Source organism: Cibotium barometz, chromosome 25, assembly GCF_041138505.1.
Source record: "Cibotium barometz isolate CiBa-2024 chromosome 25, ASM4113850v1, whole genome shotgun sequence".
NCBI lineage: Eukaryota > Viridiplantae > Streptophyta > Polypodiopsida > Cyatheales > Cibotiaceae > Cibotium > Cibotium barometz.
This window is the reverse complement of record NC_141070.1, coordinates 28,388,863-28,408,016: the sequence shown is the minus strand read 5'-3', so window position 1 is coordinate 28,408,016 and position 19,154 is coordinate 28,388,863. Positions and strand designations below refer to the sequence as shown.

Sequence of the window (19,154 nt, the reverse complement as noted above, 5' to 3'; positions counted from 1 at the left end):
AAACCCTAAACCACTAATTGAAATTTGCAAGTTAGAATGCTTACTTCAATAATGTGTCAAGACTTGCATTGCTCCATCCATAAACTGTTTGTATATTGAGTAGTTCAAGTGAAGCACGTAAAATAGAGAATGTGCACCCTTCAAAAACCGGTGTCAATGAAGCCTTGTAAAGATGCTCTTGTTCCATATCATTGTCGTCCATACCTTTGGGATCATCCCTAAAAAGATACCGCACCATATCATCAAACACTTCCTCTTCCACAACTTCGTGGCGTGCAGGGCTATTGTCATCCCTTTCCCACTCATCTCTGACAATAGATCCCGAAGCTCCAGCATCATCTCATCGACGCTTTGCATGCTCTCGCCGCGCGTAGGGCACCATGTTAGGGTGTGGTACTGCATCCTGCTTCAATTAGAGTATATATATTACAACTCCATTAATTTAATTTGGATACCATGAGTCATTTGAATACTATCAATTTACATCTACTCACCTCTAAACCTGTTTGATTCCATTCTCCATACATGGAGATGTGATTCAAGGTAATTCGACGCACTCGTACAATGCATCCTTGACATCGAATACACATACACTTGATCCTTTGTCCCAACCACACATCGCGATTATGATGACGCATTGTCTCATCCTCACCAAAACTGTTTGAGGAGGTTGATGACATCCTATGTACAAAAGAGCAAACAGAAAATCATAATCAGTTTTTAATGAAAGTACAAAAATTTCTATAAATCGCATGTAATAGCGTATCTATATCCTTAAAATTGCGTGTATCAGCGTGTCTACATCCTTAAATCCCGTGTATAAATGTGGCTACATCCTGCAAATCGCGTGTATAAACCTGGCTACCTCCTAAAAATCGTGTGTATAAACGCGACTGATTTATTATACACGCGAAAATACACGCGCTGTTACACGCGACGATCTGTCTGTACCTAAAATAACCCGCCTTCTCCAAATAAACATTTTCAAACTAAGATTTGCTCTCTTTCATCGTCGCCTCTTCCAACAAAGCACTAAACCTAAGTGCAAGGAGCAGACAAGGAGCACACACGGGTGAAGGAAACCAGCCAAAAAGAAGACTCACTTTTTCAGAGGTGAGCCAGTTTATCCTTTGTCCTGTCTCTTTCCTTCCATTTGTTTATGCTATTGTCTCTTTCCTTTATGCGTTTGTCTTCGTCCGTGTCCTTCTGTGGTAGTACTTTTGTGAATGATTATGACAGTGGGCTTTTTTTATAAGGACGATTTGTCAGGGTCGGTCGCTTTTAAAAATTTTTTTGTGTAGGCCGCGTGTAGGAACGCGTGTATGTCTGCGTGTTTCCTGTCTGCACAGACGTTCACGTGCATATACACACACTTTTGGACGGGTGTATACACGTGACTGTGTTTCACCCATGCTTGCGATCCAAGTTCTTCAGAGAGATGATCCCATCTGCATATGGCTTGCCTTCACAAATCATATGTGCTAGCTTGCATTTGTGCTTTGATGCAATCATGTATATACTTTTATTTTTGCAGATTCTTTATGGATCCAGGTTCTTCATTCGATCCATTTGCGTATAGCACTTGGATGATGGAGATGCTAAATCATTTTGGGTGCCATCCTGATCCAGTTGAGCTTACAGAGTACATGTATGCCCATCCCCCTCCTGGATTGCCTTGTATCTATACCCCGCCCCCGAGTATCCATGTCACTCCACTGCCGTCTATGCCTGCGAGTCTGACGAGATGGCATGCAGCTTCTCCTCTTGCACAACCACCGAGGAGACATACCCCGTCCCAGACACACTCACGTACACCCTCCCAGGCACCGTCACGTCAGGGCTCACAGCCACCATCACGTACTCCCTCATAGCCACAGTCACGTAGACAATCGCCCAGTCGTGACTCCACCCGCAATACAGAGGAGAGAAAATGCCGCAGTAGGAGGAGTGGGAGTGGAGGATGTGGCGGGTGCTTTGGTGGGGAGGTAGTAGGGCACGCAGTGAGAGAGGAGATAGAGGGAGAAGAGTTAGAGGAGACAGTGAGGATGAGGAGGAGGTGAGAGAGGTGGAGGGAGTGATCTGCTATAATGTGACAGATAGGGGCAGGATAGTGATGGATGCGAGGGGGAAAGAGGTAATGGAGTACATGCGTGGGGTATATCAAACTTGTATAGAAATTGTTTTATTAGATTTAAAGATCAAAATAGCCGATTAATTGGGGAGGTGATAGATGCTGTACATAGTCGGTATCCCAATCCCCCACATGCCACATTCTCGGATGTATGGGGAAGGACACGAATAAGGGAGATCTTAAGTAATAAAAGATCTCACCTTAAGAAACTCACATACAATGATGGGCTAAATGTAGCTGCAGGTGGCTATCCTGCCGAGAAACCTGCCACCCACCACTGTGCACAAACGCAAGTGGAAGGAGGCAAAAAGAGCAGAGGGTGGCGTGAAGAGCAGGCAGCATGTGGAGGCACGACGGATCCAGATGGAGACCATTGGATCTTCGCATTTCGGATCTGGTGGCGTCGAGTCATGGGAGGCAGAGTTCGTATCTTGCCACTTTATTTGATTATTTACTTAATTCATTGATTCTATGATTTTTTTAATCTTACAAATTGTGTTGATTATGATACAGCGACGGGTTACGAGGAGGAAGCCCACAGCCCACGATACTGGGTATGCTCGCCGCCATAGCAGATGTGACACGTGGGCCCTCTTCAAAGCCGAGGGACATATTACGGACACGCAGTTTGAGATGGCCATGAGACCATACGGTCGACAGGTACTTGAAAACTCTAAACGAATGATTTTGGTTTATTGAATTACATATATATATACTTATACACTATATATTACTTGAACAGGCACAAGCTGCTCTGCTGCACCTGATCCACTTGCCGCCACTGCAGAGGGTGGATGTGAGTACTACTCATTGGACATTCCGACCGATGTGAGCTCATCTGATCATGGAGGGAGCAGCGAGTCATCATCTGGGTCTGAGTAGTACTCAGACTTATAGTATCACATTCCATATTGAGGTTGTGGTTGTATATATATTTTTGTAACTAAAACCATGGGCTACTTCGACATATGGACTCCCTTGTATATATGTGTAAAACCATGGGCTACTTCGACATATAGACTCCCTTGTATATATGTGTACACATAAAATTTTGATAGTAATATTGAATCGTGAATTGATAGTATTGCATTCATGTCTGTCTTGAATCGTGTATTGACAATGTATGCATTCATGTTGTTCTTGTCTTAAATCTTCTTCGTGGATGGTGCAATGCACCCAAAAAAAAAATCCAAAGAGTGTTATTGGGTGCTGGAATGGGAACAGCATTCACGTACCAAATAGCACTCTCTGGATTATTTTTTTGCTCTCTGTTCACGTGTATTGACATGTCAACTCTGCAAAACATCGCGTGTATATACGCGGATACTCTGTGGAATGCGAGTGTATAAGCGCAGCTAAACTAACAAAACGTGTGTATACACCCTCGTGTCAGCGCATCTAAGCGCACCTAAACTGACAAAACGCGTGTATACTCCCTCGTATCAGCGCGTCTAACTGCTTCTATACACGCGCTTTTACACGCATGTCTCTGGCCGCGGTGATACATGCGCTGATACACGGGCCCATTACTTTTTTTCCATGTCATTTTTAGCGGCTAGGAGCACGGGTATGAGCCCGATCCCTTATAGTGTGAAAGAGAACTAGTGCACCCCAAGGTGAAACACTGGGTCTTACAAACCCTTGTTCTAATAGCTGTCTAAGCTATTCCTTGAGTTTGATGGCTTCAAGAGTTGGCATTTTGTACGTGTGTAGGGCTACTGGGTGGCTGAGCTCCGAGGGTCAATTCTATCACATGATCTACTTCTCAAATTGGAGGCATCTCTATTAATTCTGATGGGAATAAATCATCATAATCACTTAACCATTCAGGTTCTTTAGCTTTTAACTTTGTGTGTACTGGATTCATTTTGATAACATAAATGAGATGCTTCTTTCTAAGTCCTTTTAGTAACTTAGAAGCCTTTACTAATTGCAGACTTGGGGATCCTGAAATTCCAGTTCCTTGAACTTTATTTTCGTGAAGGTCACAGAAGAAAATGGTTCCATTATGATAGTGAATGTTAGCTTGATTTTTGTGGAGCCAATCCATTCCAAGGATCCGGTGGAAAACTCCCAAAGGTATAACTCTGAACTGACAGTCAATTATATTCCCATCTAGATTGAACTGAATACGATCTGTCTCAAGGTGAGTGAAAAGAATCCCACTGGCCAATTCAACTTGCATAGGTTTCCCTGATTTCTGCTCTAAGACTAGCTTACGCAAGCATCCTGGGGAAATGAAAGAATGAGTACTGCCTGAATCAATCAAAAGCTTAAAAGGCTTACCCTGATACTCACCTAGAGTATGGATGATGAAGAATTGGTGATTTGGCCCTTGGTTTTCAATTGCTGCATAACTATGTCCTCTTTCCTCATCCACTACTTCTGCTATTGTGACTACTTTGGCTGGTGCAATCTCAAGCGAAACTCTTTCTCTTTCGTTGCCCCAGTTCTGGAACGGAGTTCTGAGGCTACTCTGGACAGAGGCAGATGGTTGAGCTGGAGTTCTCCTGGGATTGCTCTGATTTTGACGAGATGGACCTTGATTTGATTGATAGGAAGGGACTGGTCTCTGCACTCTCAGTCCTTGACTTCCCTGTCCCCTTGACATGAAAGAAGTCGGGCAGTCTTTTAGCTGGTGACCAAAACCCTGACATCCAAAACATCGGTTCTCACTTCTATGCTCATCCCTCTGAATCCTTGAAAGAGATGGGTCTCCTAAGAAAGTGTTATGTGGGAAGGTCTTCTTTCACTTCTGAATCTCCTAGTATCTTGATTCTGATTTGGGCCTTGCTGTCTCTTTGGGGGAGGAAAGTTTGAAGTACTTCCCGGGGTGTGGAATCTTTTAAAGTCAGAGGGTGCAGGCTTTGGTGTGGGACCTTAACAACAAAGGCTTTGGCAAAGTCCTTTGCCATTCTTATAGCTTCAGCCATTGAGATAGGTTTGGCATTCTTCACTAAGGTGTCCAATGGCTCGTTCATTCCTCGAATGAATCTGGCCATCAGCTACTCTTCATCCGATTGCGGGGAATATTTGAGGAGAAGGGCAAAAGCTTGATGGTAATCTTCAATTTTTTGGCTATCGTGCTTTAGTTCCAAGAACTCATTCGTTTTAGTTTAAAGGAAGCACGGAGGAAAAAACCTCTTTCTAAGGAAATTTAAGATCAATCCAGGTCTGGGTATTCCGGTCAAGACTGTTAGTCTCGCAGGATTCCTCCAAGCGACCCTGGCCGCTTCCACAATCTTTAATACAAGATCCTTGATCCAACTACACAACGAATTTGGGGGTGCTAGCAGCGAAAGTAGCACTTCTTGCATGGGGCAGAGTCCATATCCAGACAAGAGACTAATCCATCGGTTCTTCCAAAATCGAACTCAGAAAAACTTCCCTTGCCCAGAAAGCACGGACGATTCCTCCAGGATAACTTTTCTCTAACGTAATCAAAAGCCTGAACTAACTGAAGTGATCTAAGCGAACCCATAAGTCCCTAGTCAAATCAGGGAAAAGATTGTGCTTGGATCATAGAGACCAACACTTTTTTCCTCATTAAGAGGCACAACCATTGATTCTTTTCCATAGAATAATTTTTTTCCAGGATTTACCTCGTCTATCGTACTATACAGAAATTGAGTCTCCTTTTACGAATCCACCATCAGTCCAGCCTAACCCCATCCAGTCCCATGGGTTAGCCCAACCACTGTAGTGATGGGATCCAATTAGAAATTTAGTTAGGTTTTTCTCGGGTACTAGGGAAAAGAGTTCCTAGGCCCCCTAACCGGATATTCATGCAAACATAAAACAAGTCACACCGTTTACACACCCAATATGAACTTGCCTTTTTCACGACTCAACAATCTTTAAAACAATCATTTAATGAAACCATAGTGTTACTGATCATAATCCTCTAATTATCCAGTTAAATCCTAATTTTTCCAATTCATTCCTTCATCGGTGTACCTAGGGCATCATTGGCAACCGGAACGCTCACCACCTGTTCACTCAGGGGCCTTTTCAATAGTTCCTAGCTCACGGTACCCAGCAATATAATCACATAAAAATATCTAGATGGAATCTCTGTTAAAGATCAACAAGATCAACCAGCAGATCCATATAAAAGAGCCATGGACTCATCCGTTGAGGACCAGCAAGGTCAATCAACCAGATCCATGCCTGAATTCAGAAAACAACTTTTACTCCTTGTTCCAATATCTTCTCGGACGTACTTGTGGTGGGTATCTTCGACGACCCAGAGCCCGAGCACCGTATGGTCAACACCCTCTAGGATCCTTTGCAAGTCACCTAGTGCTTCACTCATAGGCCGCTTTCTTGGTCCATCATCCACTGTACCAGAAGCTCACCATTTAAAACACACTGAGGCTGGTCAAGACCTTGCTACACACGAGATGTCCTCCGATGACTCTCCGTTCTCAGCACTTGCAACTTTAACAGATAGGTCTCCAACGACCTCATTCACAAGACGGTCAAGAATGCTTTCCCAGCATTCTTGACATAAAACACTCATTGAAAAATAGTTTTTACATACAAATATAGTTCCAACAATATTTCCATCTTTTCTCATTACTCCATATCATTTCACATTAGTCCCCATCTTTTCTCATCTTCCCACAATTTTATTTTCTTCATCAATTCCTATCACATCACATCATTCCCACATCAAATCACATCCAACCGCATCATCCACGCATCAGTCCACATCATCTATACATCCATCCACATCATCCACATCAATCCACATCATCCATACATCCATCCACATCATCCATACATCCATCCACATTATCCACATCAATCCACATCAATTCACATCATCCATACATCCATCTACACCAATCCACATCAATCCACATCATTCATAGATCCATCTACACTAATCCAAACATCAATCCACATCATCCACATCAATCCACATCATCCATACATCCATCTACATCAATTTACATTATCCACAGATCAATCCACATCATCCATACATCCATCTACATCAATCCATATTATCCACACATCAATCCACATTAATCCATATCATCCATATATCCATCTACATCAATCCACATCATCCACACATCATCCATACATCCATCTACATCAATCCACATTATCCACACATCAAATACATCCATCTACATTAATCCACATCGTCCACATCAATCCACATCATCCATACATCCATCTACATCAATCCACATTATCCACACATCAATCCACATCATCCATACATCCATCTACATCAATCCACATTATCCACATTAATCTACATAATCCATACATCTATCTATCTCAATCCACATTATTCACACATCAATCCACATCATCCATACATCCATCCACATTAATCCACATATCATCCATACATCCATCTACATCAATTCATATTATCCACACATCAATCCAAATTTATTTCATAAGTATTTCCATTCTCTTCTAATCACATCTTTTTCTATCTCATCACTTATTTCCTCATTTATCCTCATTAGATCTCATCCACTTGCATCTACCCATATATCGCATCTATTCACATTCATTTCACATCACATCTCATTCATTTACATCTCGATTCACATGCTAACACATTCATTCATGTCCCTTATCATTCATTCACATATCGATTCACATCACATCACATCCATTCACATCCCTTATCACATCACATCACATCCATTCACATCCCTTATCATTCACATCACATCACATCCATTCACATCCCTTATCATTCATTGACATCTTGATTCATATGCTATCACATTCATTCACATGCTATCACATTCATTCACAACCCTTATCATTCACTCACATTTATCTAATTCGCCTCCCATCTCATCACATCTATTTACCTCTCATTCTCATCACTTCTATTCCCATCACATCCATTCTCTATTCATTCTCATCTGTCTGATTCATATCATATATAATCACAATTATCTATCTCTCATTCTCATTACTTTTATTCTCATCACATCCATTCTCTATTCATTCTCATCTATCTAATTCATATTACATATCATCACATCTATCTACCTCTCATTCTCATTACTTCTATTCTCATCACATCCATTCTCTATTCATTCTCATCTATCTGATTCATATCACATATCATCACATCTATCTACCTCTCATTCTCAGTATTGATATAAAGATTCTTTACACATCTATTTATGCATAAGAACAACTTCAATGGGAGAAATAACACTTTTATAAAAATCCGTTTATGCATAAATTCAATTTTAAGGAGAATAACACTTTCGAAATAAAAATAAACCTTTTATGCATCTTTCTATGCATAAATTCAACTTTGATGAGAATAACTCTTTTGAAATAAAAATAAATTTTTTTACGCATCTTTCTATTATGCATAAAATCAAAATTGATGAGAATAACTCTTTTGAAATAAAAATAAATTTCTTTATGCATCTTTCTATGCATAAAATTAAAATTGATGAGAATAACTCTTTTGAAATAAAAATAAATTTTTTTATGCATCTTTCTATGCATAAAATCAAAATTTTAATGAAAGTAACACTTCTACAATAATAAAAAATCTTTTATGTATCTATTTATGCATAAATTTAATTTTGATGAAAGTAACACTTTTGTAATTAAAAAAATCTTTTATGCATCTATTTATGAATAAAAATAAATTTTGATGAAAGCAACACTTTTATAATCAAAATATTCCCAATATGCATCTTTCTATGCATTAAAATTAATTCTAATGAAAATAACACTTTTATAATAAAAATATTTCTAATATGCATTTTTCTATGCATAGAATAAAAATAACACTTTTAGAATACACAAGCAGTGGGGATTACTCTTTTTGAATAATAAAAGATAAAATTTATTTCACAAAATTTAAGAAAATTTCGCCATAACCTCCTTTGTATGGCTGACCATTTTTCAAATTTTTCTACCCTTAAGTTACTTAAAAATTATCTCCAAACGGTTTAAAGCATTTTAAACTAATCAAATTCTACTTTTAAAAGAGAAATAATATGAAAAGTTTAGTTCCAACAATTAGATTACTTATCTAGGATAAAGAAAGGCTGAATTTAAGAAGATGTACTGGCACCATTTAATTTTGCCCATTAAAAATAACATTGATATTATAAAAAATGGGAGGGAAAGGGAGGCAAGGCCACTCATCAAAAGGCAACCCTGGTGCACAGTGAGCTTTTGAGGGTGAAGGCAAAACGAGAATATATTTAAAAAATAAAAGACATTAAAAAATGCAAGACAAAAAAATGGTAATGACAAGTGCTCCACTTTGCGTGAACATACCACATAAACAAATGTAAACGCGAGGCATGCGATCAAAGCCTTATATCGTAATCACTCTACATATTTAAGGGAAAACATCAAAGCGTAGAAAAAAAATGCATATGTTAAGAAAGGCCATACAAACCTGTGCAGCTAGCCATCAGCAATACAGCATCAAAAACATGTGTATAATCTTGTCAAGGCATCCTAACACATTCAATGGACAAGCATCAACAAACAATATTATGCCTGGAAGAAAATTTGCATGAAACACGATATTGGCCATATTATTCTAACACCAATTCACCATGTAGCTTCCCTGGTATGAATACCAGGTTCTGTTGGCAGCAAGTGTAAGGAAATACGGCTCCTATGCCTTAAGCTTTTTAAGCTTGATGTCAATACACAGACTTTGCAGATCCACTAATAAGTACCTGGTCTTCAAAACTATAGCAAAAAAGAGTATTAACCTGCTGGTATACGAAGATGTGTTTTCTGCAATCTTAACTCCCGTGGCCGCTCCCATACACAGAAAAACCTCCACCTGCTCTGGCAGACAGAGGCCCTCTCTCAAACTCTATTGCTCCTCCTTTGGCGACCTGGAGCTCTGACAACAGCTTTCCGGCGTCTACATGCTGCGACAACACACCATACACACCACAAGGTACCCGCAGCGCTTGCTTGACCGTGTTTGCTGCGGGTACCTTGGTACACCGCTCAATGCAGGCTGCCAACGTAGCATCGGATTTCAGAATCGCTTCCCACAAATCCGTGCCCTTCGGTTGGGCCTTAATGCTGGCACTCTTGATCACGTGCTCCACGGCAGGCGCTCTTGCGGTAGCTCGAAGAGGCCACGGGTGTCGTTTAGCCCCCTCGCTCTCAGCAGGTCCAACCTGCCGATAGCGAATCCTTCACCTCCAACCGCTTATCCTTCTCCTTCTCCTCCACCTGCTTCTGCTTTTGCTTCTGAAGGAGAAGATGAAGCTCCTTCTCCTTCTCCTGCTTCTCCTTCTCCTCCTTCAGACGTTCCCTCGGGATGGAAACAAGATGCTTCCCGGAGCCCATCACGTGCTCCTCTAAAATCCCGAGGAGACTTAACGATGTTCTCGGTAGAGAACTCTCGAGATCCAGAACTCCTTGTGGCAGAAGCCTCTTGCATGGTGCAAGAGGGAAGCGCCCAGTCGGCAGATGTGCGGAGCAACCTTGCAAGACGCCATGCACAACCCTGCAAAGAACACGTTCAAACACTAATCTCACAAGTTTGCAGTGCTGAAATTTGGCTTTTTCGGCCCTCAAAACCTGGAAAGCCGAAAAATTTCTAAATTTTATATATGAGAAATAGGAAAATTTGTTTGCTACAAGCTTAATTTTGGCCTTCCCCTTGAATATAAGGGTCAGTATTCAATTTTCAGGTCTACAACTTTGTAGCGCTACGCTCAAAAGTTGATGGCAAATGCAGATATTTGCCAACAGGGGTCATGGCAATATGCATGGGCCTAGTGAATGTAGAATCACCTGCACTGTTGCAATTCTAGCCCGATTGATGCCACGCCTGTCAAGGCTAACTTTATGTGTGTAGCATGTGCGTGGGTATCAATAAATCATATCGCAATGTCGCATTACCTTGAAAAAAAGGGTTATGGCTATTTTGGTCCACACACACACACTCTCTCTGCTACCACGTTGGCATTATGCCACAGCCGATGCAACTTTTGGTAGCTTAGAACAATCCTTTGCTGCATGCTGCCAAAATCGTCATTTTTCTACGTAGACTTGAGTGGTTTACACATTGGCAGTGCGTCTGCCATTCAACCAAAAACAAACCAATAGCAGCATGTTTACACAATGGATCTGGGTGCTCACATGTTTACACATTGCCATAACATTGCACACCTTCTATCCTTGCTGGCATCCACATCAGTGCAAAATTTCAAGGAGTTTTGGACGGCCTCCCAAGATGCCCAAGTATGGCACACTCATTCTCCAGCTAATCAGAGAAGGGTTTTGTTCATTTCTTCATTTTTGTGGAATTGGCGGTGTGTAACCCGTATGCCCCAAGACCCGCCCGCCATATTAAAATTGGCCGCTATGTTTTGGACAGCCTGCCATTCTCATTTGGCCATGTGTAAACTCCCTTGGTCTGGGAAAAAAATGGCGATTCTCGATGATTCTGCCAAAAAGGGAGATTCTGATATTTAAGCAGAACTTCAAAATTTATTCTCCACAAAATAACACACACCCCAACACAAAGCGCATTGATTATTCGATGCCAAAGATAGCGGGAGGTTCGTGCAAAAGGGGGGAAGGGGGGACATTGTGAGAATGCTCGCGGGGTGGAAATGACTGGAATGGACTCTGCTATGTCTAAGTGTTCGTGCTGGGTCGGTGCTTGCACTTCAAAGCGCGCTTGCATGCACTTGGACGGATGTACATAGGAGTGTTTGTCGAAATCTCTGCACAGTGCTGGACTTGGGTGGATGTGCGCATGAGTATTTGTCTAAGTGTCCCCCGCAGGGGGGTGGATTTGCGCGAAGGAATATTTTCATCCGAGAACGCCCTGTTCGATGCCTTAACACTATATTCATGAGTTTGGGAATTTCCCAACTCCCATTTTTTGAATACCAAAAAGGTGGGACCTGGATAACATGCCTATAAGTTTCTGAAAACCATATCATGTGACCTATTGTTGGAAAGCGCTTGGAAAATAAAATCTAGTGAGCTATAGAGCACTCAATTTGGAGTAACGGTGTTCAAGTTATGATTAATCCAAAGATTTGACCACGTGTCCCAAACTACTGGGAAATTTCCATATTCCCTAATATGGTGTTCCTTGGAAACATGGAATGTTTACAATATGGGAAACCTCCTCCTCTGTTTGTGTTGTAGTGTCTCGGGTTCGCTTCCTTGATGTGGTGCTGTCATACCAATGCTAATACACCGGATCCCATCATTCAGAACTCCGCAGTTAAGCTCACCTAGGCCAGAACAGTACTGGGATGGGTGACCTCCCGGGAAGTCCTGGTGCTGTTCGCTTTTTTGGGCTGCCGAAGAACCACCCCGGGCCATACCGTCAAACAAATAACCCCTCCTCGAGTCGTGCTGTCATTACACGCCGAACAAGGCCACAAAGTCCCTCCCTCCCCACGCCCTAGCCATCGCATCGAGACGTCCCTGCGAGTCTGCTCGCGTCCTGCCATGATGCCCCTCGGCCTAGACCTGTGTCGTGAGGCCGCTTGTACCCACACGCCCCCGAGCCGTCACACCCCCTTGCCTCGGACCCCCATGCCGTACCGGCATGCCCCCAAGCCTCGGACCCTCGTGCCGTGCCGTCATGCCCCTTCAGTCGTCCCAGACCCCCATGCTGTGCCGTCATGCCCTCGAGCTGTGAGACACCCCCGACCCCAAACTCGTGCCATGCCATCACGCCCCCAAGCCGTGAGACGGCCCCCACCCAAGACCCATGCCATGAGACCACCCCCACCCAAGACCCATGCCGTGAGATGCCCTCGGACCCGCACCATGATGCCCCCCCACACCAAACCCTCGGACCCGCACCATGATGCCCCCCACACCAAACCCATGCCGTGACGCCCCCCGCCTCAAACCCGTGCCGTGATCCCCCCCTCGGCCTCGGACCTGTGCCATGACTCCCTCGAGCCATGACACGCCCCACGGCCCCGGACTCGTGTCCTACCGCCGCCGTGACGCCCCCTCGCCTCGAACTCGCATCATGCCATCGTGATGCCCCTCGCCCCTAGCTCGTGCCCTACCATGATGCCCCCGCTCGAACCCATCATCGTCGTTCCCTCATGCCGCCACATCACACCTCCAAGCCGTGACGCCCCCTAGCCCCGCCACCCATGGACCCATGCCATTGTGCTGAACCATCACGCCCGTGAGCTGTGCCACATGCCACTGCCCTATGAGCCCGCTTGTGCGGTGCCGTCACACCCTTGAGCCATGACCAGCCCTAGACCTGTGCCGCCCCGCCCCATCACGCCCCCCAACCGCCCCATGTTGTGCCGTCGTCAAGCAATGGGACACCCCCCACCCAGCACCCATGCCGTTCCGTCACACCCCCCCGACGGTGCATAGCCCCCCGGCCCTGCACCCATGATGCCCCGTCACCACGCCGCCCGCTTCAGACCTGTGCCATGCCGTCACCACGCCCCAGAGCTATGAAGCCCCATCACCCCATGCCGTGCTGTCACCATGCCTGCGAGCCGCACGTGACCCCTAGCCGCGCCGCGCCGCAAGCCCGCTTGTGCCATGCCGTTACAGTCCTGAGCCATGATCATCCCCGGACCCCTGCTGCCGTAACGCCCCCCGCCCCGACCCGATTTCGTGCCGTTAAACATCCTCGAGCCATGACGCCCCCCCCCGCCCCGAATCCATTCCTTACCCATGATGCCCCCTACCCGGACCCGTGTCGTCGTGCTGTGTCATGCCCCCAAGCCATGATGCCCCCTCGCTGTCCCAAACACACGTCGTGGTGCCGTTACGCCTCCCAACCAGAGACTTGTGCTACCCCATGAAGCCCCCCACCCCTGGAGCCGTGTCATGCCGTCTCGTAACGCCCCCCATCCCCTGAACCTGTGTCGTATCGTTTCACGGCCCCGAGACATCTACATCAATCCACATTATATCCACACATCAATCCACATCATCCATACATCCATCTACATCAATCCACATTATCCACACATCAATCCACATCATCCATACATCCATCTACATCAATCCACATCATCCACATCATCCACCTGTGTCGTATCGTTTCACGGCCCCGAGACATCTACATCAATCCACATTATATCCACACATCAATCCACATCATCCATACATCCATCTACATCAATCCACATTATCCACACATCAATCCACATCATTCATACATCCATCTACACGAATCCACATTATCCACACATCAATCCACATTATCCACACATCAATCCACATTATCCACATCAATCCACATCATCCATACATCCATCTACATCAATCCACATTATCCACACATCAATCCACATCATCCATCCATCCATCTACATCAATCCACATTATCCACACATCAATCCACATTAATCCACATCATCCATACATCCATCTACATCAATCCACATTATCCACACATCAATCCACATCACCCATACATCCATTCACATTAATCCACATCATCCATACATCCATCTACATCAATCCACATTATCCACACATTAATCCAAATTCATTTCATAAGTATTCCTATTCTCTTCTAATCACATCTTTTCTATCTCATCACTTATTTCCTCATTTATCCTCATCAGATCTCATCCACTTGCATCTACCCATATATCTCATCAATTCACATACATTAACATCTATCCAGTTTACATCGCATCTATTCACATTCATTTCACATCACATCTCATTCATTCACATCCCGATTCACATGCTAACACATTTATTCACCTCCCTTATCGTTCATTCACATCACATCATATCCATTCACATCCCTTATCATTTCTTGATTCATATGCTATCACATTCATTCACATCCTATATCATTCATTCACATCCCTTATCATTCATTCACATCCCAATTCACATGCTATCACATTCATTCACATCCCGATTCACATGCTATCACATTCATTCACATCCCTTATCATTCATTCACATTTATCTGATTGTGTTATTTCCCACTGAAGTTGTTCTTATGCATAAATAGATGTGTAAAGAATCTTTATATTAATAATAACACCATATTGGGGAATATGGGAATTTCCCACAAGTTTGGGACACGTGGTCAAAAGTTTGGATTAGCCATAACTTGAACACCACTAATCCAAAATGAGCGCTTTATAGCTCTTTAGATTCCATTTTTCAAGCGCTTTCCAACGATAGGTCATATGATAGGGTTTTGAGAAACTTAAAAACATGTTATCCATGTCCCCTTTTTTAAGTATTCAAAAATGGAAATTGGGAAATTTCCAAATTCACTAATATGGTATTTAATGAGAATGAGAGGTAGATAGATGTGATGATATGTGATATGAATCAGATAGATGAGAATGAATAGAGAATGGATGTGACGAGAATAGAAGTAATGAGAATGAGAGGTAGATAGATGTGCTAATATGTGATATGAATCAGATAGATGAGAATGAATAGAGAATAGATGTGATGAGAATAGAAGTAATGAGAATGAGAGGTAGACAGATGTGATGATATGTGATATGAATCAGATAGATGAGAATGAATAGAGAATGGATCCTTTTTTAAAAATCCGTTTATGCATCTATTTATGCATAAATTCAATTTTAAGGAGAATAACACTTTCGAAATAAAAATAAACCTTTTATGCATCTTTCTATGTATAAATTCAACTTTGATGAGAATAACTCTTTTGAAATTAAAAAAAAATTCTTTATGCATCTTTCTATGCATAAAATCAAAATTGATGAGAATAACTCTTTTGAAATTTATAAAAAATTCTTTATGCATCTTTCTATGCATAAAATCAATATTGATGAGAATGACTCTTTTGAAATAAAAATAAATTTCTTTATGCATCTTTCTATGCATAAAATCAAAATTTGATGAAAGTAACGCTTTTATAATAAAGAAAATTCTTTTATGCATGTATTTATGCATAAATTTAATTTTAATGAAAGTAACACTTTTATAATAAAAAAATCTTTTATGCATATGCATCTATTTACGCATAAAAATCAATTTTGATGAAAGCAACACTTTTATGATCAAAATATTCCCAATATGCATCTTTCTATGCATAGAAATTAATTCTAATGAAAATAACACTTTTATAATAAAAATATTTCTAAACTAATCAAATTCCACTTTTAAAGGAGAAATAATATGAAAAGTTTAATTCCAACAATTAGATTACTTATCTAGGATAAAGAAAGGCTGAATTTAAGAAGAAGAGAGGGGGAAAGCCTTTCCATCAAGGCATAGCATCATTTTACATTTTAAAACAAAACAAAAATCAGAAAACCATTAAAAGAAATAAGAAAAAGTAAGATTTCTAACTTACATGATTTTCTGGGAGCTTTCCTTTGGCTTGATGGTTTGAGGGATCTACTCTTGTTTGCAACAAGAGTGGCCACCAATTCTTTAGAAGAGGGAATGGTCAAAAACTAATGAATTATTAATAAATTCACAATTTTTGGCTCTGGAAGGAGTAGAGTAACAGGGCATAAAACACTTTTAACCATTTACAAAGGGGGAGGCTTCATTTATAGGAAAAAGTGAGCCTCTAACCAAGCAAACTTCTCTATAATTTTTCAGATCAGTTTGGTCAATTTTTGACCATTTTTAGGTCAGTTTAGCTTACTTTTTGGATCTAGTTAAAGTAGGAGAGAGGAGAATGTGAAATAGGTGCCTCCTTCATGAGGGGAGTTCCCCCACACTGAGGTGTCAAAAATTCATCATTTCTTTAAATAACTCTTCTTTTTTAACTAATATCCTTGTCCTAAGTCAACTCTTTATCTTATGTGAGTATTTACTCATTTTTGGGGGGATTTTCTTTATTTCTTCAATTTATCTCCTCCCTAAATTTGGATGAATCTCATTGGCCCCTCAGAACCTTAATTTAAAAATTTTCAAAAATCTGGACTCTTAGGATAAGGTCTTATGAACAGATTATAATTGATTTCTAATGCACCTTCTGAAAATCTTTTTGAACTTCTGTTTAGGGAAAATTTATTTTAATAAGAAGAGATATTTTTCCATCCAAAAATATCTAAAAATTGAATAACCTCTCTCTAGAACATTTTCTCTCTCCAAGCCAAAACATGGTAAAACAGGATCTTTCTTTTATTTCAAAGAGGGGAATAATTATAAGATCAAAAGGGAGGTTCTTACACCCGCACACCTCAAAAGCCGGAGGGAAGAATCTCACATCCTACCCCACTTAAAAAACGCGAGATGTCCTCATCTCGCAAAATTAGAGGAGAACTCTTTTCCTTAAGATCCAAATATTTTGGAGTTCTTTATAGTCTGGTGAACCCAATAGAATCCTAGGATAAAGATCCCTTATATAAAACTCATCATCAGATAATAATTCACTCAGAACGTAACATTCAATCCTTATCATAATAATGGTCCATTAGACTGAAATTTCTCTCTGAACAATCAGTCATGGAAATTTTCAATTACATAGATTTTTAATTTGACATCCCTTTACTTGATCCACTGGGCCAAGTGTTAACAGCAGCAATCTGCCCCAGCACAATCCACTAATCTCATAGTGATTTGCTGAAGTCATTAACGTCATTCTAGCTCTACGAACATTATCATAGGGACTCGTCCCATTCATCCTCATTGTGGTTTTGCTTAGTTTATTACATTTCAACCAAAATTCAGGAATCTTCATTTTTCAATCAGAATCCAAATCAACTCATTAGTTCTCAATCAGAATTTAAAATCATATCAACCACATTCAAATTCATCATCTAGATAGTATTAATGCTTATAATTTCAAGTCTTAGATTTACTCGTATATCCTGCCAGTAAAGAGTTGCAGTTATATCCTCAGTGTATACAAGTAGTCACGGTCCTTGGAATTATAAGGTAAATACCATCATGTCTAGGCCTCAAGCAAGTCAGGGATTCCATACAATTGTGGTACTTCCATCTGAAGACCCAATTACCAATTTACGAATTTCAGTTTGAATATCAATTTGTATGAGTTTTATCACACAATTATAACCTTTTACTACTTCTTCATAAATTTTTGACATTTTTGGCTTCTCGGTTGGTCTACTATACAGCCAATTTGCTCTGATACCGAGTAGAAGATGTAAGATCCCTGACTCCACTGCGCAATGAATTTGGGGGTGCTAGCAGCGGAAGTATCACTTCTTGCTCAGGGCAGGGTCCCACACTCGAGGCCTCGCCCACGAATATCCAGACAAGAGACTAATCCATCGGTTCTTCCAAAACGGAACTTAGAAAAACTTCTCTTGCCCGAAAAGCACGGGCCATTCCTCCATGATAACTTTTCTCTAACGTAGTTAAAAGCCTGAACTAACTGAACTGCTCTGACCGAACCCGTAAGTCCCATAGTCAGATCAGGGAAAATATTGTACTTGGATCATAGAGACCAATAATTTTTTCCTCACTGAGATGCACAGCCATTGATTCTTTTCCATAGAACAATTTTTATCCAGGATTTACCTCATCTATCGTACTATACAAAAATTGAGTCTCATTTTACAGATCCATCAGTGTAGCCTAACCCCATACAGTCCCATGGGTTATCCCAACTACTGTTAGTGATGGCATCCAATTAGGAATTCGGTTAGGTTTTTCCCAGGTACCAGGGAAAAGAGTTCCTAGGCCCCCTAGCCAAATATTCATGCAAACATAAAACTAGTCACACCACTTACACACCCAATATGAACTTGCCTTTTTCACAGATTCAACAATCTTTAAAACAATCATTTAATGAAACCATAGTGTTACTGATCATAGTCCTCTAATTATCTAGTTGAATCCTAATTTCCAATTCATTCCTTCATCAATGTACATAGGGCATCATTGGCAACCAGAACGCTCACCACCTGTTCACTTAGGGGCCTTTTCAATAGTTCCTAGCTCATAGTACTCGGCAATATAATCACATAAAAATATCCAGATGGAATCTCCATCAATGATCAACAAGATCAACCAATAGATCCATATAAAAGAGCCATGGACTCATCCATTGAGGACCAGCAAGTTCAATCAACCAGATCCATGC

General features: G+C 41.5%; 1 protein-coding gene and 1 pseudogene across 1 annotated transcript in view; one reads left to right on the top strand and one right to left on the bottom strand.

Moving 5' to 3' along the window:
* Positions 1-9,659: 9,659 nt before the first annotated feature.
* Positions 9,660-19,154, bottom strand: part of LOC147624431 (uncharacterized) — a 94,023-nt gene continuing 84,528 nt past the window's right edge. Inside the window, exon 3 of the mRNA XM_086819962.1 lies at positions 9,660-9,840. The gene's annotated coding sequence lies outside the window, so the exon portion shown is untranslated. The remainder of the gene's footprint in view (positions 9,841-19,154) is intronic.
* Positions 12,317-12,439, top strand: LOC147624432 (5S ribosomal RNA; annotated as a pseudogene).